General features: G+C 48.6%; 6 non-coding genes across 6 annotated transcripts; all 6 read left to right on the forward strand.

Moving 5' to 3' along the window:
* Window positions 1-1,056: 1,056 nt before the first annotated feature.
* Window positions 1,057-1,128, forward strand: TRNAI-AAU (transfer RNA isoleucine (anticodon AAU)). The gene has a single exon. It is a non-coding gene; the product is annotated as a tRNA-Ile (tRNA).
* Window positions 1,129-5,306: 4,178 nt separating this feature from the next.
* On the forward strand, window positions 5,307-5,378 carry TRNAI-AAU (transfer RNA isoleucine (anticodon AAU)). Its single transcript has one exon. It is a non-coding gene; the product is annotated as a tRNA-Ile (tRNA).
* A 7,423-nt stretch (window positions 5,379-12,801) lies between these two features.
* TRNAI-UAU (transfer RNA isoleucine (anticodon UAU)) lies at window positions 12,802-12,874 on the forward strand. The gene has a single exon. It is a non-coding gene; the product is annotated as a tRNA-Ile (tRNA).
* A 7,731-nt stretch (window positions 12,875-20,605) lies between these two features.
* TRNAI-UAU (transfer RNA threonine (anticodon UGU)) lies at window positions 20,606-20,678 on the forward strand. The gene has a single exon. It is a non-coding gene; the product is annotated as a tRNA-Ile (tRNA).
* Window positions 20,679-21,563: 885 nt separating this feature from the next.
* Window positions 21,564-21,636, forward strand: TRNAI-UAU (transfer RNA isoleucine (anticodon UAU)). The gene has a single exon. It is a non-coding gene; the product is annotated as a tRNA-Ile (tRNA).
* Window positions 21,637-24,570: 2,934 nt separating this feature from the next.
* On the forward strand, window positions 24,571-24,642 carry TRNAI-AAU (transfer RNA isoleucine (anticodon AAU)). Its single transcript has one exon. It is a non-coding gene; the product is annotated as a tRNA-Ile (tRNA).
* The last annotated feature ends 545 nt before the right edge of the window (window positions 24,643-25,187 follow it).

Consider the following 25,187-nt stretch of genomic DNA (forward strand, 5'->3'; position numbering starts at 1 on the left):
GACCCAGAGGTCGGTGGATCGAAACCACGCTGTGCTAATTGTAGAGTTTTTGCATTAGTGCGCAGTTTCTTACTGCACAATTTCTCACGTAATTAGAGTGCCACAAAGTGTTGCAGTGGAAGCGTGCTGGGCCTATGATCCAGAGGTTCATAGATCTAAACCACACTCTGCTAATTTTATATTCTTTAGCATTAGTGTGCAGTTTCTTACCGTACATTTTCTCACGTAACTAGAGTGCAGCAGAGTGGCGCAGTGAAAGCGTGCTGGGCCCATAACCAAGGTGTCCGTGGATCGAAACAACGCTCTGATAATTTTGTTTTTTTTGCATAAGTGCGCAGTTTCTTACTGCACATCTTCTCACCGAACTAGAATACAGCAGAAGGGTGCAGTGGAAGCGTGCTGGGCCCATAACCCAGTTGTCCGTGGATCGAAACCACGCTCTGTGATTTGTATAAATTTTTGCATAAGTGCGCAGTTTCTTACTGCAAATTTCCCACATGACTAGAATGTAGCAGAGTGGCGCAGTGGAAGCGTGCTGGGGCCATAACCCAGGTGTCCGTGGATCGAAACCACGGTCTGCTAACTTTATTTCCTTTTGCATAAGTGCGCAGTTTCTTACTGCACAGTTTCTCACGTAACTTGAGTGCAGCAGAGTGGCGCAGTGGAAGCGTGCTGGGCCCATAACCCAGAGGTCCGTAAATCGAAACCACGCTCTGCGATTTTTATAATTTTTTGCATTAGTACGCAGTTTCTTACTGCCCATTTTCTCACGTCTCTAGAGTGCAGCAGAGTGGCGCAGTGGAAGCGTGCTGGGCCCATAACCCAGAGGTCCGTGGATCGAAAGCACGCTCCTAGAGCTTTATTTTCTTTTGCAGTAGTGCGCAATTTCCTACTGCACGTTTTCCCACGTAACTAGAGTGCAGCAGAGTGGCGCAGTGGAGGCGTGCTGGGCCCATAACCCAGAAGTCCGTGGATCGAAACCACGCTCTGCTAATTTTATTTTCTTTGCATTGTTTGCAGTTTCTTACTGCACATTTTCTCACGTAACTAGAGTGCAGCAGAGTGGCGCAGTGGAAGCGTGCTGGGCCAATAACCCAGAGGTCCGTAGATCGAAACCACGCTCTGCTAATTTTATTTTATTTTGCATTAGTGCGTACTTTCTTACTGCACATTTTCCCACGTAACTAGAGTGCAGCAGATGGGCGCAGTGGAAGCGTGCTTGGCCCATAACCCAGAGGTCCGTGGATTGAAACCACGCCATGCTAATTTGAAATTCTTTTTGCATTAGTGCGCACTCTCTTACTGCAAATTTAAATTTCCCACATGACTAGAATGCAGTAGAGTGGCGCACTGGAAGCGTGCTTGCGCCATAGCCAAGGTGTCCGTAGATCGAAACCACGCTCTGCTAATTTTATGTTCTTTTTGATAAGTGCGCAGTTTCTTACTGCACACTCTCTCACCGCACTAGAATACAGCAGAGTGGCGCAGTGGAACCGTTCTGGGGCCATAACCCAGGTGTCCGTGGATTGAAACCACGCTCTGCTAATTTTATTTTATTTTGCATAAGTGCGCAGTTTTTTACTGCACATTTTCTCACGTAACAAGACTGCAGCAGAGTGGCGCAGTGGAAGCGTGCTGGGCCCATAACCCAGAGGTCCGAAGATCGAAACCACGCTCTGCTGATTGTATGATTTTTTGCATTAGTGCGCAGTTTCTTACTGCCCATTTTCTCACGTAATTAGAGTGACGCAGATTGGCGCATTCGAAGCGTGCTGGGGCCATAACCCAGGTGTCCGTGGATCGAAACCACGCTCTGCTAATTGTATGATGTTTTGCATTAGTGCACAGTTTCTTACTGCACATTTTCTCACGTAACTAAAGTGATGCAGAGTGGCGCAGTGGGAGCGCGCTTGGCCTATGACCCAGAGGTCCGTGGATCGAAACCCCGAACTGCTAATTGTATAGTTTTTGCATTAGTGTGCAGTTTCTTACTGCACAATTTCTCACGTAATTAGAGTGCCGCAAAATGTTGCAGTGGAAGCGTGCTGGGCCTATAATCCAGAGGTCCATATATCTAAACCACACTCTGCTAATTTTATATCCTTTAGCATTAGTGCGCAGTTTCTAACTGCACATTTTCTACACTAACCAGTGTGCAGCAAGGTGGCGCAGTGGAAGCGTGCTGGGCCCATAACCCAGAGGTCCGTGGATAGATACCACGCTGTGCTAATTTATTATTCTTTTGCATTAGTGCATACTTTCTTAATGCATATTTCCCCACGTAACTACAATGCAGCAGAATGGCGCAGTGAAAGCGTGCTGGGCCCATAACCCAGGTGTCTGTGGATCGAAACAACGCTCTGCTAATTTTATTTTCTTTTGCATAAGTGTGCAGTTTCTTACCGCACATTTTCTCACCGACCTAGAATACAGCAGAAGGGCGCAGTGGAAGCGTGCATGGCCCATAACCCAGTTGTCCGTGGATCGAAACTACGCTCTGCTATTTTATTTTCTTTTGCATAAGTGCGCAGTTTCTTACTGCACATTTTCTCACCGAACTAGAATACAGCAGAAGGGCGCAGTGGAAGCGTGCTGGGCCCATAACCCAGGTGTCCGTGGATCGAAACCACGCTCTACTAATTTTATTTTCTTTTACATAAGTGCGCAGTTTCTTACTGCACAGTTTCTCACGTAACTTGTGTGCAGCAGAGTGGCGCAGTGGAAGCGTGCTGGGCCCGTAACCCAGAGGTCCGTGGATCGAAACCACGCTCTGCGATTTTTCGAATTTTTTGTTTTAGTACGCAGTTTCTTACTGCACATTTTCTCACGTAACTAGAGTGCAGCAGAGTGTCGCAGTGGAAGCGTGCTGGGCCCATAACCCAGAGGTCCGTGGATAGATACCACGCTCTGCTAATTTATTATTCTTTTGCAATAGTGCGCAATTTCCTAATGCACATTTTCCCACGTAACTACAATGCAGCAGAATGGCGCAGTGAAAGCGTGCTGGGCTCATAACCCAGGTGTCTGTGGATCGAAACCACGCTCTGCTAATTTTATTTTCTTTTACATAAGTGCTCAGTTTCTTACTGCACAGTTTCTCACGTAACTTGAGTGCAGCAGAGTGGCGCAGTGGAAGCGTGCTGGGCCCGTAACCCAGAGGTCCGTGGATCGAAACCACGCTCTGCGATTTTTAGAATTTTTTGCTTTAGTACGCAGTTTCTTACTGCACATTTTCTCACGTAACTAGAGTGCAGCAAATTGTGGCAGTGGAAGCGTGCCGGGCCCATAACCCAGAGGTCCGTGGATCGAAACCACGCTCTGCTAATTTTATAATTTTTTTGCATCGGTGCGCACTTTCTGACTGCACCTTTTCCCACGCAACTAGAGTGCAGCAGAGTGGCGCAGTGGAGGCGTGCTGGGCCCATAACCCAGAAGTCCGTGGATCGAAACCACGCTCTGCTAATTTGATATTCTTTTTGCATTACTGCGCACTTTCTTACTGCACATTTTGCCAAGTAAGTAGAATGCAGCAGTGTCGTGCAGTGGAAGCGTGCTAAGCCCATTACCCAGAGGTTCTTGGATGGAAACCACGCTCTGCTAATTTTATTTTCTTTGCATTGTTTGCAGTTTCTTACTGCACATTTTCTCACGTAACTAGAGTGCACCAGAGTGGCGCAGTGGAAGCATGCTGGGCCCATAACCCAGAGGTCCGTGGATCGAAACCACGCTCTGCTAATTTTATTTTCTTTTGCATATGTGCACAGTTTCTTACTGCACATTTTCTCACGTAAATAGAGCGCAGCAGAGTGGCGCAGTGGAAGCGTGCTGGGCCCATAACCCAGAGGTCCGTAGATCGAAACCACGCTCTGCTAATTGTATGATTTTTTGCATTAGTGCACAGTTTCTTACTGCACATTTTCTCACGTAACTAGAGTGATGCAGAGTGGCGCAGTGGGAGCGTGCTGGGCCTATGACCCAGAGGTCGGTGGATCGAAACCACGCTCTGCTAATTGTAGAGTTTTTGCATTAGTGCGCAGTTTCTTACTGCACAATTTCTCACGTAATTAGAGTGCCACAAAGTGTTGCAGTGGAAGCGTGCTGGGCCTATGATCCAGAGGTTCATAGATCTAAACCACACTCTGCTAATTTTATATTCTTTAGCATTAGTGTGCAGTTTCTAACTGCACATTTTCTCACATAACCAGAGTGCAGCAAGGTGGCGCAGTGGAAGCGTGCTGGGCCCATAACCCAGAGGTCCGTGGATAGATACCACGCTCTGCTAATTTATTATTCTTTTGCAATAGTGCGCACTTTCTTAATGCACATTTTCCCACGTAACTACAATGCAGCAGAATGGCGCAGTGAAAGCGTGCTGGGCCCATAACCCAGGTGTCTGTGGATCGAAGCAACGCTCTGCTAATTTTATTTTCTTTTGCATAAGTGCGCAGTTTCTTACCGCACATTTTCTCACTGAACTAGAATACAGCAGAAGGGCACAGTGGAAGCGTGCATGGCCCATAACCCAGTTGTCCGTGGATCGAAACTACGCTCTGCTAATTTTATTTTCTTTTGCATAAGTGCGCAGTTTCTTACCGTACATTTTCTCACGTAACTAGAGTGCAGTAGAGTGGCGCAGTGAAAGCGTGCTGGGCCCATAACCAAGGTGTCCGTGGATCGAAACAACGCTCTGCTAATTTTATTTTTTTTTTGCATAAGTGCGCAGTTTCTTACTGCACATTTTCTCACCGAACTAGAATACAGCAGAAGGGTGCAGTGGAAGCGTGCTGGGCCCATAACCCAGTTGTCCGTGGATCGAAACCACGCTCTGTGATTTGTATAAATTTTTGCATAAGTGCGCAGTTTCTTACTGCAAATTTCCCACATGACTAGAATGTAGCAGAGTGGCGCAGTGGAAGCGTGCTGGGGCCATAACCCAGGTGTCCGTGAATCGAAACCACGGTCTGCTAACTTTATTTTCTTTTGCATAAGTGTGCAGTTTCTTACTGCACAGTTTCTCACGTAACTTGAGTGCAGCAGAGTGGCGCAGTGGAAGCGTGCTGGGCCCATAACCCAGAGGTCCGTAAATCGAAACCACGCTCTGCGATTTTTATAATTTTTTGCATTAGTACGCAGTTTCTTACTGCCCATTTTCTCACGTCTCTAGAGTGCAGCAGAGTGGCGCAGTGGAAGCGTGCTGGGCCCATAACCCAGAGGTCCGTGGATCGAAAGCACGCTCCTAGAGCTTTATTTTCTTTTGCAGTAGTGCGCAATTTCCTACTGCACGTTTTCCCACGTAACTAGAGTGCAGCAGAGTGGCGCAGTGGAAGCGTGCTGGGCCAATAACCCAGAGGTCCGTAGATCGAAACCACGCTCTGCTAATTTTATTTTATTTTGCATTAGTGCGTACTTTCTTACTGCACATTTTCCCACGTAACTAGAGTGCAGCAGATGGGCGCAGTGGAAGCGTGCTTGGCCCAGAACCCAGAGGTCCGTGGATTGAAACCACGCCATGCTAATTTGAAATTCTTTTTGCATTAGTGCGCACTCTCTTACTGCAAATTTAAATTTCCCACATGACTAGAATGCAGTAGAGTGGCGCAGTGGAAGCGTGCTTGCGCCATAGCCCAGGTGTCCGTAGATCGCAACCACGCTCTGCTAATTTTATGTTCTTTTTGATAAGTGCGCAGTTTCTTACTGCACACTCTCTCACCGCACTAGAATACAGCAGAGTGGCGCAGTGGAACCGTTCTGGGGCCATAACCCAGGTGTCCGTGGATTGAAACCACGCTCTGCTAATTTTATTTTATTTTGCATAAGTGCGCAGTTTTTTACTGCACATTTTCTCACGTAACAAGACTGCAGCAGAGTGGCGCAGTGGAAGCGTGCTGGGCCCATAACCCAGAGGTCCGAAGATCGAAACCACGCTCTGCTGATTGTATGATTTTTTGCATTAGTGCGCAGTTTCTTACTGCCCATTTTCTCACGTAATTAGAGTGACGCAGATTGGCGCATTCGAAGCGTGCTGGGGCCATAACCCAGGTGTCCGTGGATCGAAACCACGCTCTGCTAATTGTATGATGTTTTGCATTAGTGCACAGTTTCTTACTGCACATTTTCTCACGTAACTAAAGTGATGCAGAGTGGCGCAGTGGGAGCGCGCTTGGCCTATGACCCAGAGGTCCGTGGATCGAAACCACGAACTGCTAATTGTATAGTTTTTGCATTAGTGCGCAGTTTCTTACTGCACAATTTCTCACGTAATTAGAGTGCCGCAAAATGTTGCAGTGGAAGCGTGCTGGGCCTATAATCCAGAGGTCCATATATCTAAACCACACTCTGCTAATTTTATATCCTTTAGCATTAGTGCGCAGTTTCTAACTGCACATTTTCTACACTAACCAGTGTGCAGCAAGGTGGCGCAGTGGAAGCGTGCTGGGCCCATAACCCAGAGGTCCGTGGATAGATACCACGCTGTGCTAATTTATTATTCTTTTGCATTAGTGCATACTTTCTTAATGCATATTTCCCCACGTAACTACAATGCAGCAGAATGGCGCAGTGCAAGCGTGCTGGGCCCATAACCCAGGTGTCTGTGGATCGAAACAACGCTCTGCTAATTTTATTTTCTTTTGCATAAGTGTGCAGTTTCTTACCGCACATTTTCTCACCGACCTAGAATACAGCAGAAGGGCGCAGTGGAAGCGTGCATGGCCCATAACCCAGTTGTCCGTGGATCGAAACTACGCTCTGCTATTTTATTTTCTTTTGCATAAGTGCGCAGTTTCTTACTGCACATTTTCTCACCGAACTAGAATACAGCAGAAGGGCGCAGTGGAAGCGTGCTGGGCCCATAACCCAGGTGTCCGTGAATCGAAACCACGCTATGCTAATTTTATTTTCTTTTACATAAGTGCGCAGTTTCTTACTGCACAGTTTCTCACGGAACTTGTGTGCAGCAGAGTGGCGCAGTGGAAGCGTGCTGGGCCCGTAACCCAGAGGTCCGTGGATCGAAACCACGCTCTGCGATTTTTAGAATTTTTTGTTTTAGTACGCAGTTTCTTACTGCACATTTTCTCACGTAACTAGAGTGCAGCAGAGTGTCGCAGTGGAAGCGTGCTGGGCCCATAACCCAGAGGTCCGTGGATCGAAACCACGCTCTGCTAATTTTATAAGTTTTTTGCATCGGTGCGCACTTTCTGACTGCACATTTTCTCACGGAACTAAAGTGCAGCAGAGTGGCGCAGTGGAAGCGTGCTGGGCCCATAACCCAGAGGTCCGTGGATCGAAAGCACGCTCCTATAGCTTTATTTTCTTTCGCAGTAGTGCGCACTTTCCTACTGCACGTTTTCCCACGCAACTAGAGTGCAGCAGAGTGGCGCAGTGGAGGCGTGCTGGGCCCATAACCCAGAAGTCCGTGGATCGAAACCACGCTCTGCTAATTTGATATTCTTTTTGCATTACTGCGCACTTTCTTACTGCACATTTTGCCACGTAAGTAGAATGCAGCAGAGTGGTGCAGTGGAAGCGTGCTAGGCCCATTACCCAGAGGTTCTTGGATGGAAACCACGCTCTGCTAATTTTATTTTCTTTGCATTGTTTGCAGTTTCTTACTGCACATTTTCTCACGTAACTAGAGTGTACCAGAGTGGCGCAGCCATTCCACTTCGGGCCGCGATAGCGAGCGGACGCGTTTGGAATGGGCTCCGTCGGAGCGGTATCAGCGGCCGTGTCTGGCCGCGGAAACAGGAACGAAGATAGCGAATACCAGTTTATTTTGCCGGAAATGCCAAAAGGACGACTTGTTATCAACACCGTGTTTTTACACGGTGATGTACGAGCGAGGCCATACAAGGTCGAAGATTTCAGGGACGCATTGACGCCAACGGGCCTGCTGCCGGATGTGGTAAGCCTCGGTGCATACCAGGTTAACCACTTGTGGGCGGTGACATTCAATGACGCCGCTCCCACGAAACGCCTGCTCGCCTTGAAGGAGCTGCAAGTGAAGGGGCGGCGCTGCGTCGTCGTCGACCCACAGGACCAGCAGGTGCGGCTACGAATTCACTGGCTGCTTCACGGAGTGAGCGACGAAGAAGTACAGACGGCGCTGTCGGCTTTCGGCAAGGTCGTGGAGGTGAGCCGTGAGCGGTGGCGTGTCCCGGGCATGGCCGACAAGTGTTCGACCACAAGAACAGCTCTCCTGAAGCTGAAAAGCGGCGTCAAGGTCGAAGACCTTCCGCACCAGATCAGGATCGATGGAGAGCTGGCCTTGCTGGTTGTGCCTGGTCGGCCGATGCAATGCTTGCGCTGCCAAGGCAAAGGGCACGTCCGCCGAGAGTGCAAGGTTCCCCGTTGCTCGCGGTGCAAACGCTTCGGACACGTCGAGGCCGATTGCGTTCGAACGTACGCCAGTGCAATGGGGCCAGCGAAGAACGAGGCGATGGCTGATTACGTCATGGACGTGGCCGAGGCAGAGGACGCCGCCAAAGGGGTCGGAAGCCCAGTGGTCCCTGTGACTACTGGAGGGGCGGCGCCGGCAGACACACCCAAGTCTCCGGAGACTCCCCAGCTTTCGACTACACCGGCCAGCGCCCCGTCAACGGCCGAGCCTGAGCGGGTCGAGACGGACGTGGTTCCAGTGGGGACAGCTGACACAACGGAGGGTCAGGGAGAGACGGCGGCGGACAGCGACGACGAGATGTGCGTGACCAGCGCCACGCTAAAGCGTCCACTCGACGACTCGGTAGAGCAGGACGGGGCGTCGTCCACCAGCAGCCAGGAGCCGCCTGCGAAGGCGCCGCAAGGGAGGTGGCGTAGTCTCAAACCTAAGCCGAAAGTCCCTACCGACCGGAGACTGGCGGACAAGGCAAAAGAAAACAGCGCTGGGAAGCAGGATGGTCCTGGAGGCGGCTAGCCGAGGGCTGGTCGTGAAGGGTAAGCGCCATGCTCCGGGCCTACTCCTATAGCTAACAAGTCACTATGGCATTAACTCCGCCATTCAGTATAGCTACGCTTAACGTCAGAGGGTTGGCGGCTAGGCGTAGGCAAAGTCAGCTCTATCGGTTGCTCACAGACCAAGACATAGACGTCCTAGCCGTCCAGGAAACTAAGGTAGACGGAGAGGAGGAGACCGGGAGCATGGTGCGCCGTTTCACTGACCGATATTACGCGGTCGTAAGCCACTCGATAGGAACGTCCGCGGGTTGTGTTCTTTTTGTAAAAAAATTGCAAGGCCTTCTTGTGCAAAGTGTTTTCTCATGCCAGTCGGGCAGAATTGTTTATTGTGACTTTGTTTATGGTGCCACTGAATTCAGAGTTATATGCGTATACGCACCGAATAGTGTAGAAGAGCGTGCTCAGTTTTTTTCTAACCTGTTTCAGTGGACAAAGTGTGATAAGAGGGTGGTTTTGTTAGGTGATTTTAACTGTGTTTTAAGGGCTTGCGATAGAGTCAATAGCACTGGCGTTCGTGACAAAAGCAGTGACGTGCTAGGCAAATTAATAACCGAAAATGACTTGGAAGACGTGTATGAATGTGTGGCAGCAAATCGCGAAGTGATCTACACGCGATTTCAAGGCAATAGCCATGCGCGTTTAGACCGCATATACCTATCCCTAGATGTATTGCCTATGTGTCACGATTTTTCGGTTGAGCCAGTGTCGTTTTCAGATCACTGTTTGGTTGTGTGTCGCATAGGCATGAAGAAACAGCGTAAGGTTTTCAACTGGGATTTATGGAAACTGAACGCATTGTTACTAAAAGATGAACCTTTTTTAGAAGCAGTGCACGAGACCATTAATGAAGTGCTTATGGAAAAAACGGAAACAGTAGCAGAGAAATGGGAGTGTTTAAAGCAGAAGGTGAAAATGAAAGCGCTTGACAGATCGAGCACGCTAAAATTCGAAGCGCAAATAAAAGAAAGAAGTCTTAAGAAAACACTGCAGCAGCTGATAGCCCTAGAAAGTCGGGAGCCTGGGACTTGCAAAGACGAGGTGCGCAGTGTCAAGGAAAAATTAGAACTGCATGACAGAGAGCGTTATCGAGGCGCCTGGGTTCGCGCGCGCGCAAATGATCTTGCCGCGGGTGAGACGCCCACAAAAAGGGCGCTTGGTCTCGAAAAAGCGCAAGGACGCCGAAACCACATCGATAAGGTCTATTGCAACGGGACTCTCGCGAGCGACAATGAAAGCATCGAAAGGGCCTTTGCTGCGTATTATCAGTCACTTTTTGCAATTCGAAAAGCGAATGTACATGGTTTTAAAGAAGAGTTTCTCAAGCGCTTGCCGCGGCTTAGTGACGACACAAAAAAGCTTTTAGAAGGCAGAATAACGGAAGGCGAAGTGGAAAGCGCGATTGGTCATCTGAACCCCGGAAAGTCACCGGGACCCGATGGCCTAACCGCAGCATGGTATAAGACGTTTAGAACAGAACTGTCCCCGGGGTTAGCTGAGCTGTTCAATGAGGCGTACGAACGGAAAACTCTGCCGCCCTCCTTCAGCAAAGCGCATACGATATTAATTCCTAAAACGGACGAAGGGGAAAAACTTAAACTGGTGACATCGTATAGGCCCATATCGCTGACCAATGTCGACTACAAGATTTTTATGAAGGTTCTGGCAGCGCGACTTCAAGGTGTCATTAAAGAAATTGTTGGAGAGCACCAAACTTGTGGAATCAAAGGCAGAACCATTAGCTCAAACATTCACAAGATACGGTGTGTGCTAGAGTGTTGTGACGAAGATTCACTTGGCGTTGCGGTGCTCCAGATAGACCTGGAGAAAGCTTTTGATTGTGTTGCGCATGATATTTTGTTTGTCATCTTAGATCATATTAATGTCGGTTCCATCATCAAGGAGGGAGTGGCCTTGGCGTACCAGAACTGCACAACACGTTTAATTGTTAACAAGTCTTTGGGGGCCCCCATTCACGTAATGCGTTCTGTGCGTCAAGGCTGCCCCCTCAGTCCACTTTTGTTTTGTATTTACATCGAAGCGATGTGCTTAGCGATAAATGAAAATGAAAAAATACGTGGCTTCAGCTTGGCGGCAGTGGAAGTTAAGCTGCTGGCATATGCAGACGACATTGCGGTGTGTTGTACGAACAAAGAAAGTGTAGAGGAAACGATAAGTGTTGTGAAACATTTTTGTAGCGTCACAGGAAGCCGCGTAAACTGGGCGAAATCTCTTGGGCTGTGGCACGGAAGGTGGCCTTCAAAGCCGGACCTTTTTGCGAATGTGCACTGGACGGAAACACCGACAAGGTACCTCGGTGTTCCCCTGGAATGTTATAACAGCAGCGAGGAGTATTGGTCGCGGCAAACAAAAGAGACGAAGGAAAAAGCAGACAGGTGGAAAGGCATGAACCTGTCTGTTTTTGCTAGGGCTACTGTGTGCAACATGTTTTTTATCGCTAAACTGTGGTATGTGATGCAGGTGTTACATTGTTCAAGGATCAACGTGCAAAGGCTGCACAGAGTGTTCGCAGTTTTTATATGGGGCTCGAAATGGGAAAGGTGCAGACGGACCAACTTGTTCAGGCGCGTGAAGGACGGAGGTCTTGGTTTGGCGCACCTATTTGTGAGACAAGTAGTAAATAGATTTTTGTTTTTCCGTGACGTCAGGGATCCGTTTTTGCGTACGGTATGCCAGCTCAGGTTAGGCAGTGCCTTACCAGATCTTGTTGTTACTACGGATAGCCGGCCCGTGACGTTGCGTGGGTATCTCAAGGAAGTGGTAGACAGTGTACGTTTTTTATCTGTACGCTTTTCGATAGATTATCTAGCAAGTGTTAGAAGAAAAGAATTGTACAAAGATGTATGTGCTATGGTTTTGCCAGTACCATTGTACAGGGCCATATACAGTGGAAGACCGGGACAAAATGTACTGAAGCGGGTGAGAAACATGCAGGTACCTACAGGGGTGAAAACTTTTTTCTTCAAGTTACACACAGGAACACTATCAGTAAAGACTTTCACAGAGGAACGGGGTTTTTTTACACCATGGGGGTCACACTGTTTGATATGTAAGAAACCAGAAACAATAGACCATGTTTTTTTGCATTGTTGGGAAGGGGTACATTTTTGGGACATATTACAGAGGACAATAAAGAAGGATTTTCCACTAGACCCACACGGAATAAGGTACCTCGCAGTAACAAATGATGATGGGGTCCCATTTGATGTAGTGATGTTGACCGGTCTCCACTGTATATGGCGTGCACGAATGGCCGGATACCATTTCGACCCGGACGCAAAGCCAGCAGTAATTTATTTCAGGCAAAGCATGTCTGCATTCATTGAGTGTAGCAAAATAGGGGATATCGAGCCAGAATGGTTGTCAAGGTTTGAACCCCTGGCAAACCTTAAGTATTTTTAAGAGGACAACATCAGTACAGATGGGACTGATGGCAATGCTTGTTCTTTTTTGTCTCTTTGTATTGTAATATATGTGTGTGCAATGATTGCCCTGTACAATGTCCATGCCAGGCAATAAATAAAAAAAAAAAAAAAAAAAAAAAAAAAAAAAAAAAAACCAGAGTGGCGCAGTGGAAGCGTGCTGGGCCCATAACCCAGAGGTCCGTGGATCGAAACCACGCTCTGCTAATTTTATTTTCTTTTGCATATGTGCGCAGTTTCTTACTGCACATTTTCTCACGTAACCAGAGTGCAGCAGAGTGGCACAGTGGAAGCGTGCTGGGCTCATAACCCAGAGGTCCGTAGATCGAAACCCCGCTCTGCTAATTGTATGATTTTTTGCATTAGTGCACAGTTTCTTACTGCACATTTTCTCACGTAACTAGAGTGATGCAGAGTGGCGCAGTGGGAGCGCGCTGGGCCTATGACCCAGAGGTCCGTGGATCGAAACCACGCTCTGCTAATTGTATAGTTTCTGCATTAGTGCGCAGTTTCTTACTGCACAATTTCTCACGTAATTAGAGTGCCGCAAAAAGTTGCAGTGGAAGCGTGCTGGGCCTATAATCCAGAGGTCCATAGATCTAAACCACACTCTGCTAATTTTATATTGTTTAGCATTAGTGTGCAGTTTCTAAGTGCACATTTTCTCACATAACCAGAGTGCAGCAAGGTGGCGCAGTGGAACCGTGCTGGGCCCATAACTCAGAGGTCCGTGGATAGATACCACGCTCTGCTAATTTATTATTCTTTTGCAATAGTGCGCACTTTCTTAATGCACATTTTCCCACGTAACTACAATGCAGCAGAATGACGCAGTGAAAGCGTGCTGGGCCCATAACCCAGGTGTCTGTGGATCGAAACAACGCTCTGCTAATTTTATTTTCTTTTGCATAAGTGCGCAGTTTCTTACCGCACATTTTCTCACCGAACTAGAATCCAGCAGAAGGGCGCAGTGGAATCGTGCATGGCCCATAACCCAGTTTTCCGTGGATCGAAACTACGCTCTGCTAATTTTATTTTCTTTTGCATAAGTGCGCAGTTTCTTACTGCACATTTTCTCACGTAACTAGAGTGCAGCAGAGTGGCGCAGTGAAAGCGTGCTGGGCCCATAACCAAGGTGTCCGTGGATCGAAACAACGCTCTGCTAATTTTATTTTCTTTTGCATAAGTGCGCAGTTTCTTACCGCACATTTTCTCACCGAACTAGAATACAGCAGAAGGGCGCAGTGGAAGCGTGCTGGGCCCATAACCCAGGTGTCCGTGGATCGAAACCACGCTCTGCTAATTTTATTTTCTTTTACTTAAGTGCGCAGTTTCTTACTGCACAGTTTCTCACGTAACTTGAGTGCAGCAGAGTGGCGCAGTGGAAGCATGCTGGGCCCGTAACCCAGAGGTCCGTGGATCGAAACCATGCTCTGCGATTTTTAGAATTTTTTGCTTTAGTACGCAGTTTCTTACTGCACATTTTCTCACGTAACTAGAGTGCAGCAGAGTGTGGCAGTGGAGGCGTGCTGGGCCCATAACCCAGGTGTCCGTGGATCGAAACCACGCTCTGCTAATTTTATTTTCTTTTACTTAAGTGCGCAGTTTCTTACTGCACAGTTTCTCACGTAACTTGAGTGCAGCAGAGTGGCGCAGTGGAAGCGTGCTGGGCCCGTAACCCAGAGGTCCGTGGATCGAAACCATGCTCTGCGATTTTTAGAATTTTTTGCTTTAGTACGCAGTTTCTTACTGCACATTTTCTCACGTAACTAGAGTGCAGCAGAGTGTGGCAGTGGAAGCGTGCTAGGCCCATTACCCAGAGGTTCTTGGATGGAAACCACGCTCTGCTAATTTTATTTTCTTTGCATTGTTTGCAGTTTGTTACTGCACATTTTCTCACGTAACTAGAGTGTACCAGAGTGGCGCAGTGGAAGCGTGTCATGATATGCGCGGTAGGTTCATCTGGTGCGCGATGTTTGTGAGTTTGTGCTGTGCCGTACGCCGACGAAGATGACGATGAGACAAGGAAAAGGCGGAATCGGGTCGTCAAAGTCAAGCCAAGCCATGGGGAGAAAGGGGAAGAAGACGACGACGGGGCGTGCGAGAAGAAGGATCCGAACGAAACAGTGGCAGGCTGAAGCGCTCGTCGGGTCGTGGTCCCGAAGCCTACCTGTGCCTGTGTTCCGCACGAGCCTGGCTCCCTTCTACCGTGTGATCCAGCAGCCGGCGCCGGTCCGTTGTACTCGGATCCGGGCGTTTTCCAGACCTGGGCCTACTACTGGCTGTCCGATACGTGCTTGCCACACATCGACTCTGCCTCACGCTCCGCTCCGACCATGCCTGAGGCATCGCTGATGTCGGCGTAAGACGCAGCGCAACGCATCGACTCATCTGCCTTCGACGTCACACGGTGAAGTGTTTCAAACCTTGTGTAGTGCAGTGGGGGACTACGCTAAGCGTCAGACCTTGTCTTTCGAGAACGTGTGTCGTGCTCGTACCTAAGGCAGTTCTTCGCTGTTGCCATGTAACACGCCAAGCTTCATTATCGTTTTTTTTCTTTTTTTCGTGGCATTAAAGCCTTATAACTCAAGTTGCAAATGTCTTCGTCAGTCTCGACAACGATTATTTAAGTTGCCGAGATTACTCGAACCTTATCCCTCACAATTGGCGTCCACGGCAGGACGAAGCCGTTTGCACTGGGTTGAAATCTATAGGGAAGATGAGTGAGCAAGAGCTTATAACGCTAGCGGAACGCATGAGGCTTCAAGGAGCCGACCTAAAGACGTGGGTAGACGCGCGGTTGGAGCGGGCTCATGAGGAATCTGTGCAAGCGCGTGAAGAGCGTTCCGCGGAAAGGCAGGCGGCGAAGGAACGTTTGGAGATAGAAGAGAGAACTCTTCAACTGCGAATTCGACTAGCTGAGGTTGAAGGTAGCCGAGAGCCAACAGCGCGGGACCGCGAACCTGAGAGGAGTCAAAGCCGCCCGTGCTTGATCAATCCTCACAACCTGATTCCAGTGTTTGACGAGGGGCGTGACGATCTCGATGCGTATCTCAAGAGGTTCGAACGCGTAGCAGTTGGTCAAGAGTGGCCTGAGGAGAAGTGGGCGACAGCGCTTAGTTTATGCCTCTGTGGGGAAGCATTGAAAGTCTTCGGTTGTCTGTCGCCAGAAGACTCAATGGATTACCAGAGTACGAAAGTGGCCTTGCTCCAGAGGTTTCGTTTCACAGCCGAAGGCTATCGCGAAAAGTTTCGGCAAAGCAAGCCTGAAGACGGCGAAACTGGTAAACAGTACGCCACGAGATTACAGAGTTACTTCGATAGATGGCTCGAAATGTCGGAAACGGACGAGGACTTTGCATCCGTGCGCAACCTCATTGTAGCTGAGCAGTTTCTGAATAACTGCCACGATCGCCTGGCACTTTTTCTAAGGGAGAAGAAATGCAGGACGGTAAAAGAAATGGCAGAAGCAGCTGATACCTTCTTGGAAGCCCAGCGGCAAACAAACTTGTTGGTATTTCGTACCAAGTCTGCAAACAACATTCCCAAGGAGCAAGAAGGATTTACTTATACCCAGCCTCCTCTTAGATGTTTCGTCTGTGATCGACCCGGCCACAGAGCATCTGATTGCCGCACGAAACCCCAACGAGTCTTCTGTGGGCACTGTCGGAAGCCCGGCCACGATGCAAGAGCATGCCCAAGCAACGGCGGGTCAAAGAAAATGACATCTTGCATCGTGTCTACTGACCAGAACCCGAGACGCCCCGATGTGCCGATGATTCATCACAAGATGAATATGTTGCTAGTGCACTCCGAACGCGCACCGCAACAGCTACACGAAACTTGCCGGTGTTACAGGGAGAAGTGTTTGGACATACTGTATCAGTCTTGAGGGATACTGGAAGCAACACCCTGGTCGTGCGACGTTCCCTCGTTCCCGATGATGCGCTGACGGGTACTACCGCCACTATTTTATTGGCCGATGGTTGTTGCATCGAGGTACCGGAAGCAGAAGTACGGATTCTATCACCCTATTTCACCGGAAATGCGATAGTCAAATGCATGACGTCGCCACTTTACGATGTCATCGTAGGAAATGTTCCCGGCGCCCGTGACGCTAATGACCCCGACTCAACGTGGAAGGAGTCAGCGAGCCTGAAGTCGGAAACTAATCAGGCATTGAATTCTGAAGAGAAATCCAAGGATGGATGCGGGACGAATAGCACAGTCATGGTTGGTGTTTCAAGCAAAGGACATCGCCGGAAGCTCACGACTGCTAAATTTGGAAACTTAGAGGTGACACAGGAGTCATTTCGCCAAAAACAAGAGGAAGACCGGTCGCTGGATGTTTGTAGGGCGAAAGTCGACACCCTCATCCGCGGTAAAGGAGCCACATACCACTCATTTATGTTCGAGAAAGGAATCTTGTACCGCGTTTACCACTTGACTCCGGGTAAATCAGTTCAACAAGCGGTGGTTCCAAAGGCGTTGCGTGTCCATGTGTTGCACTTGGCACATGAATCACCGATATCTGGTCACCAGGGTATCAAGAAGACGAAGGACCGAGTTTTGGAGTCGTTTTATTGGCCCGGTGTACAGGAGGAGGTACGAAGATTCGTAAAATCATGCGACGCATGCCAAAGGACATATCCCAAAGGCAAAGTAGGCAAGGCGCCTCTTGGACGAATGCCTTTGATTGACACGCCATTCGAACGTGTGGCCGTTGATATCATTGGACCTCTGACGCCGATTTCAAAGAAGGGTAATCGGTACATTCTTACCCTTGTGGATTTCACCACTCGGTACCCGGACGCGGTGGCTTTGCCCGCAATTGATTCGGCAACAGTAGCAGATGGACTACTGGAGATGTTCTCTCGAATAGGATTTCCACGGGAGATCCTCTGTGATCAAGCATCCTGCTTCACGTCAGGCCTGATGGAAGAGGTGAATGCTCTGCTTGCTATTCGACATTTGAGCTCGACGCCTTACCACCCGATATGCAATGGCTTGGTCGAAAGGTTCAACGGCACTTTGAAACAGATGTTGCGCAAGTTGTGCCAAGAGAAGCCGAAGTCATGGGACCGATTTCTTGCGCCTCTGTTATTCGCCTATCGAGAAGTACCTCAGGCCAGTATGGGCTTCTCGCCGTTTGAACTGATCTACGGCCGGCACGTCCGAGGACCCCTGGATATATTGAAGGAACTCTGGACAGGGGAAGACCTAGAGGAAGATATCAAGACTACTTACGGATACGTGCTTGATCTGAGAGAACGTCTTGAACGCACCTTGAAGCTGGCTCAAGAGAATCTCTCCCGAGCTCAACACTCGCAAAAGAAGTATTATGACCGAACCTCCAGAACCCGACAGCTCAAAGTTGGTGACCGGGCTCTTATATTGCTCCCAACCAGGGAAAACAAGCTTCTTATGCACTGGAAGGGGCCATTTCCGGTTACAGGAAAAAAAGAATGACCACGACTATTGGTTGGACCTTGGGCACACCACGAAAATGTTTCACATAAACATGCTCAAGCGCTACGAAGAACGTCAACCAGAAGTCACTAGTCAAGCTTCATCGTTCGTTGTAGTCGAAGAAGGAGAGTCGGATTCACCCCTCCCTACATTTAAAGTAAATGAAGGGAAAGGTATTGAGTCGGTCACACTCGGAAGTAATTTAGACGAGGCACAACGCGATGATATGTGCAATCTCTTGGAGGAATTCCGAGACATATTTTCCGAAGTTCCTGGGAAGACGAACCTCCTAGAGTGCCGGCTAGAGCTTACTACAACAAAACCAATCAGCACGTCACAGTATCCGTTGCCGTTTGCAATGAAGGAAATAGTAGAGAAGGAGGTTCAAGATATGCTGAAGTTGGGAGTTATTGAACGATCCCATTCGCCGTATAACTCACCCTTGGTCCTGGTTAAGAAACCGGACAACAGCTTTCGCGCGTGCGTTGACTTCCGTCACATTAATGAGGTTCTGGTGTCCGATTCTGAACCCATACCCAGAACTGACATTATGTTTGCTGAAGTCGGCACGAAGTCGGTTTTCTCAAAGTTAGATCTTACAAAGGGCTATTGGCAAGTACCCTTAGAGGAAAGTTCTCGTCCGAAAACAGCTTTTTCAACGCAATCTGGACACTACCATTTTCTCTATATGCCTTTTGGGATTAAGACAGCCTCGGCCATATTCACACGATTGATGAGGACATTACTGCACGGCATTCCAAACACAGTGCATTACATAGACGATGTTCTAATTGCCACAGCTACGTGGGAGGAGCATCTAGTGACATTGAAACAGTTGTTTCAGAGGATCCGAGAAGCAGGCCTACGGATCAAACCTCAAAAATGTGAGATCGGAAAGACTTCTGTCATCTTCCTTGGACATCACCTCGGCGATGGTACAATCCGCCCAGTAGAAAGCACGATAGCGAAGATCGCTAACGCCCCAAGACCGGAAACGAAGAAGCAGCTTCGCTCTTTTCTCGGCTTGGCGGGATATTACCGAGACCTCATACCTCACTATGCCCAGAAAGCGAAACCACTGACTGAAATGACAAGAAAGATGGAAAAGAACAAGTTAGCGTGGAATACCGAAAGAGAAGAGGCATTTGAAACCCTCAAACAAGCTCTAGCATCTATGCCAGTAGTCAAGGCTGCTGACATAAAGAAACCCTTCGTATTACGTACAGATGCATCTGATAGGTGTATAGGCGCGGTGCTTATGCAGGAACACGAGGGTCTTCTTCACCCGGTGTCATATGCCAGCCGCCAACTTATGCCCCGGGAAGAGAGATACTCTGCAATTGAAAGAGAGTGTTTAGCGTTAGTTTGGGCGATCGCGAAATTTCATATCTTCCTTTATGGAACCTCCTTCGTCGTTCAGACTGACCATCAACCGCTACGATACCTCTCTCAAGCCAAGCATTTGAACAGCCGGATCTTGCGCTGGAGTCTCGCATTGCGAGAGTACACCTTTCGCGTTGAGCATATCAAAGGATCAGAGAACGTAGGTGCTGATTATATGAGCAGGCTACAGGTGTAGGTGCTAGCTATACAACATTAATGTAATAATGTACCATATGCCTAGGGACTCTCACATACAGACTATTCTCTTGGTGCAACAGTTCTGTAAATTTGTTTGTCGTAAGTCTTGTCTCCCGCGCACTTTGGACAGTTTTTTTTTAAAAAAAAAGAAAAAAAAACTTTTGCAAGGGGGGACTTTTGTCATGATATACGCGGTAGGTTCATCTGGTGCGCGATGTTTGTGAGTTTGTGCTGTGCCGTACGCCGACGAAGATGACGATGAGACAAGGAAAAGGCGGAATCGGGTCGTCAAAGTCAAGCCAAGCCATGGGGAGAAAGGGGAAGAAGACGACGACGGGGCGTGCGAGAAGAAGGATCCGAACGAAACAGTGGCAGGCTGAAGCGCTCGTCGGGTCGTGGTCCCGAAGCCTACCTGTGCCTGTGTTCCGCACGAGCCTGGCTCCCTTCTACCGTGTGATCCAGCAGCCGGCGCCGGTCCGTTGTACTCGGATCCGGGCGTTTTCCAGACCTGGGCCTACTACTGGCTGTCCGGGACGTGCTTGCCACACATCGACTCTGCCTCACGCTCCGCTCCGACCATGCCTGAGGCATCACTGATGTCGGCGTAAGACGCAGCGCAACGCATCGACTCATCTGCCTTCGACGTCACACGGTGAAGTGTTTCAAACCTTGTGTAGTGCAGTGGGGGACTACGCTAAGCGTCAGACCTTGTCTTTCGAGAACGTGTGTCGTGCTCGTACCTAAGGCAGTTCTTCGCTGTTGCCATGTAACACGCCAAGCTGCATTATCGTTTTTTTTTTCTTTTTTTCGTGGCATTAAAGCCTTATAACTCAAGTTGCAAATGTCTTCGTCAGTCTCGACAACGATTATTTAAGTTGCCGAGATTACTCGAACCTTATCCCTCACAAAGCGTGCTGGGCCCATAACCCAGAGGTCCGTGGATCGAAACCACGCTCTGCTAATTTTATTTTCTTTTGCATATGTGCGCAGTTTCTTACTGCACATTTTCTCACGTAACCAGAGTGCAGCAGAGTGGCACAGTGGAAGCGTGCTGGGCTCATAACCCAGAGGTCCGTAGATCGAAACCCCGCTCTGCTAATTGTATGATTTTTTGCATTAGTGCACAGTTTCTTACTGCACATTTTCTCACGTAACTAGAGTGATGCAGAGTGGCGCAGTGGGAGCGCGCTGGGCCTATGACCCAGAGGTCCGTGGATCGAAACCACGCTCTGCTAATTGTATAGTTTTTGCATTAGTGCGCAGTTTCTTACTGCACAATTTCTCACGTAATTAGAGTGCCGCAAAAAGTTGCAGTGGATGCGTGCTGGGCCTATAATCCAGAGGTCCATAGATCTAAACCACACTCTGCTAATTTTATATTGTTTAGCATTAGTGTGCAGTTTCTAAGTGCACATTTTCTCACATAACCAGAGTGCAGCAAGGTGGCGCAGTGGAACCGTGCTGGGCCCATAACTCAGAGGTCCGTGGATAGATACCACGCTCTGCTAATTTATTATTCTTTTGCAATAGTGCGCACTTTCTTAATGCACATTTTCCCACGTAACTACAATGCAGCAGAATGACGCAGTGAAAGCGTGCTGGGCCCATAACCCAGGTGTCTGTGGATCGAAACAACGCTCTGCTAATTTTATTTTCTTTTGCATAAGTGCGCAGTTTCTTACCGCACATTTTCTCACCGAACTAGAATCCAGCAGAAGGGCGCAGTGGAATCGTGCATGGCCCATAACCCAGTTGTCCGTGGATCGAAACTACGCTCTGCTAATTTTATTTTCTTTTGCATAAGTGCGCAGTTTCTTACTGCACATTTTCTCACGTAACTGGAGTGCAGCAGAGTGGCGCAGTGAAAGCGTGCTGGGCCCATAACCCAGGTGTCCGTGGATCGAAACCACGCTCTGCTAATTTTATTTTCTTTTACTTAAGTGCGCAGTTTCTTACTGCACAGTTTGTCACGTAACTTGAGTGCAGCAGAGTGGCGCAGTGGAAGCGTGCTGGGCCCATAACCCAGAGGTCCGTAGATCGAAACCACGCTCTCCTAATTGTATGATTTTTTGCATTAGTGCACAGTTTCTTACTGCACATTTTCTCACGTAACTAGAGTGATGCAGAGTGGCGCAGTGGGAGCGTGCTGGGCCTATGACCCAGAGGTCCGTGGATCGAAACCACGCTCTGCTAATTGTAGAGTTTTTGCATTCGTGCGCAGTTTCTTGCTGCACAATTTCTCACGTAATTAGAGTGCCGCAAAGTGTTGCAGTGGAAGCGTGCTGGGCCTATATTGCAGAGGTCCATAGATCTAAACCACACTCTGCTTATTTTATATTTTTTAGCATTAGTGTGCAGTTTCTAACTGCACATTTTCTCACATAACCAGAGTGCAGCAAGGTGGCGCAGTGGAAGCGTGCTGGGCCCATAACCCAGGTGTCCGTGGATCGAAACCACGTCCTGCTAATTTTATTTTCTTTTACATAAGTGCTCAGTTTCTTACTGCACAGTTTCTCACGTAACTTGAGTGCAGCAGAGTGGCGCAGTGGAAGCGTGCTGGGCCCGTAACCCAGAGGTCCGTGGATCGAAACCACGCTCTGCGATTTTTAGAATTTTTTGCTTTAGTACGCAGTTTCTTACTGCACATTTTCTCACGTAACTAGAGTGCAGCAGAGTGTGGCAGTGGAAGCGTGCCGGGCCCATAACCCAGAGGTCCGTGGATCGAAACCACGCTCTGCTAATTTTATAATTTTTTTGCATCAGTGCGCACTTTCTGACTGCACATTTTCTCACGGAGCTAAAATGCAGCAGAGTGGCGCAGTGGAAGCGTTCTGGGCCCATAACCCAGAGGTCCGTGGATCGAAAGCACGCTCCTATAGCTTTATTTTCTTTCGCAGTAGTGCGCACTTTCCTACTGCACCTTTTCCCACGCAACTAGAGTGCAGCAGAGTGGCGCAGTGGAGGCGTGCTGGGCCCATAACCCAGAAGTCCGTGGATCGAAACCACGCTCTGCTAATTTGATATTCTTTTTGAATTACTGCGCACTTTCTTACTGCACATTTTGCCACGTAAGTAGAATGCAGCAGATGGTGCAGTGGAAGCGTGCTAGGCCCATTACCCAGAGGTTCTTGGATGGAAACCACGCTCTGCTAATTTTATTTTCTTTGCATTGTTTGCAGTTTCTTACTGCACATTTTCTCACGTAACTAGAGTGCACCAGAGTGGCGCAGTGGAAGCGTGCTGGGCCCATAACCCAGAGGTCCGTGGATCGAAACCACGCTCTGCTAATTTTATTTTCTTTTGCATATGTGCACAGTTTCTTACTGCACATTTTCTCACGTAACTAGAGCGCAGCAGAGTGGCGCAGTGGAAGCGTGCTGGGCCCATAAACCAGAGGTCCGTAGATCGAAACCACGCTCTGCTAATTGTATGATTTTTTGCATTAGTGCACAGTTTCTTACTGCACATTTTCTCACGTAACTAGAGTGATGCAGAGTGGCGCAGTTGGAGCGTGCTGGGTCTATGACCCAGAGGTCGGTGGATCGAAACCACGCTCTGCTAATTGTAGAGTTTTTGCATTGGTGCGCAGTTTCTTACTGCACAATTTCTCACGTAATTAGAGTGCCGCAAAGCTTTGCAGTGGAAGCGTGCTGGGCCTATAACCCAGAGGTCCATAGATCTAAACCACACTCTGCTAATTTTATATTCTTTAGCATTAGTGTGCAGTTTCTAACTGCACATTTTCTCACATAACCAGATTGCAGCAAGGTGGCGCAGTGGAAGCGTGCTGGGCCCATAACCCAGAGGTCCGTGGATAGATACCACGCTCTGCTAATTTATTATTCTTTTGCAATAGTGCGCACTTTCTTAACGCACAATTTCCCACGTAACTAGAGTGCAGCAGAGGGGCGCAGTGGAAGCGTGCTTGGCCCATTACCCAGAGGTTCTTGGAAGAAAACCACGCTCTGCTAATTTTGTTTTCTTTGCATTGTTTGCAGTTTCTTACTGCACATTTTCTCACGTAACTAGAGTGCAGCAGAGTGGCGCAGTGGAAGCGTGCTGTGCCAATAACCCAGAGGTCCGTAGATCGAAACCACGCTCTGCTAATTTTATTTTATTTTGCATTAGTGCGTACTTTCTTACTCGACATTTTCCCACGTAACTAGAGTGCAGCAGAGGGGCGCAGTGGAAGCGTGCTGGGCCCATAATCCAGGTGTCTGTGGATCGAAACAACGCTCTGCTAATTTTATTTTCTTTTGCATAAGTGCGCAGTTTCTTACCGTACATTTTCTCACGTAACTAGAGTGCAGCACAGTGGCGCAGTGAAAGCGTGCTGGGCCCATAACCAAGGTGTCCGTGGATCGAAACAACGCTCTGCTAATTTTATTTTTTTTTGCATAAGTGCGCAGTTTCTTACTGCAAATTTCCCACATGACTAGAATGTAGCAGAGTGGCGCAGTGGAAGCGTGCTGGGGCCATAACCCAGGTGTCCGTGGATCGAAACCACGGTCTGCTAATTTTATTTTCTTTTGCATAAGTGCGCAGTTTCTTACTGCACAGTTTCTCACGTAACTTGAGTGCAGCAGAGTGGCGCAGTGGAAGCGTGCTGGGCCCATAACCCAGAGGTCCGTGAATCGAAACCACGCTCTGCGATTTTTTTAATTTTTTGCATTAGTACGCAGTTTCTTACTGCCCATTTTCTCACGTCTCTAGAGTGAAGCAGAGTGGCGCAGTGAAAGCGTGCTGGGCCCATAACCCAGAGGTCCGTGGATCGAAAGCACGCTCCTAGAGCTTTATTTTCTTTTGCAGTAGTGCGCACTTTCCTACTGCACGTTTTCCCACGTAACTAGAGTGCAGCAGAGTGGCGCAGTGGAGGCGTGCTGGGCCCCTAACCCAGAAGTCCGTGGATCGAAACCACGCTCTGCTAATTTGATATTCTTTTTGCATTACTGCGTACTTTCTAACTGCACATTTTCCCACGTAACTAGAGTGCAGCAGAGGGGCGCAGTGGAAGCGTGCTTGGCCCATTACCCAGAGGTTCTTGGAAGAAAACCACGCTCTGCTAATTTTATTTTCTTTGCATTGTTTGCAGTTTCTTACTGCACATTTTCTCACGTAACTAGAGTGCAGCAGAGTGGCGCAGTGGAAGCGTGCTGGGCCAATAACCCAGAGGTCCGTAGATCGAAACCACGCTCTGCTAATTTTATTTTATTTTGCATTAGTGCGTACTTTCTTACTGCACATTTTCCCACGTAACTAGAGTGCAGCAGAGGGGCGCAGTGGAAGCTTGCTTGGCCCATAACCCAGAGGTCCGTGGATTGAAACCACGCCATGCTAATTTGATATTCTTTTTGCATTACTGCGCACTCTCTTTCTGCAAATTTAAATTTCCCACATGACTAGAATGCAGTAGAGTGGCGCAGTGGAAGCGTGCTTGGGCCATAGCCCAGGTGTCCGTCGATCGAAACCACGCTCTGCTAATTTTATGTTCTTTTGGATAAGTGCGCAGTTTCTTACTGCACACTCTCTCACCGCACTAGAATACAGCAGAGTGGCGCAGTGGAACCGTTCTGGGGCCATAACCCAGGTGTCCGTGGATTGAAACCACGCTCTGCTAATTTTATTTTATTTTGCATAAGTGCGCAGTTTCTTACTGCACATTTTCTCACGTAACAAGAGTGCAGCAGAGTGGCGCAGTGGAAGCGTGCTGGGCCCATAACCCCGAGGTCCGTAGATCGAAACCAC

Source organism: Rhipicephalus microplus, chromosome 5 (genome assembly GCF_043290135.1).
Source record: "Rhipicephalus microplus isolate Deutch F79 chromosome 5, USDA_Rmic, whole genome shotgun sequence".
Taxonomy (NCBI): Eukaryota; Metazoa; Arthropoda; class Arachnida; order Ixodida; family Ixodidae; genus Rhipicephalus; species Rhipicephalus microplus.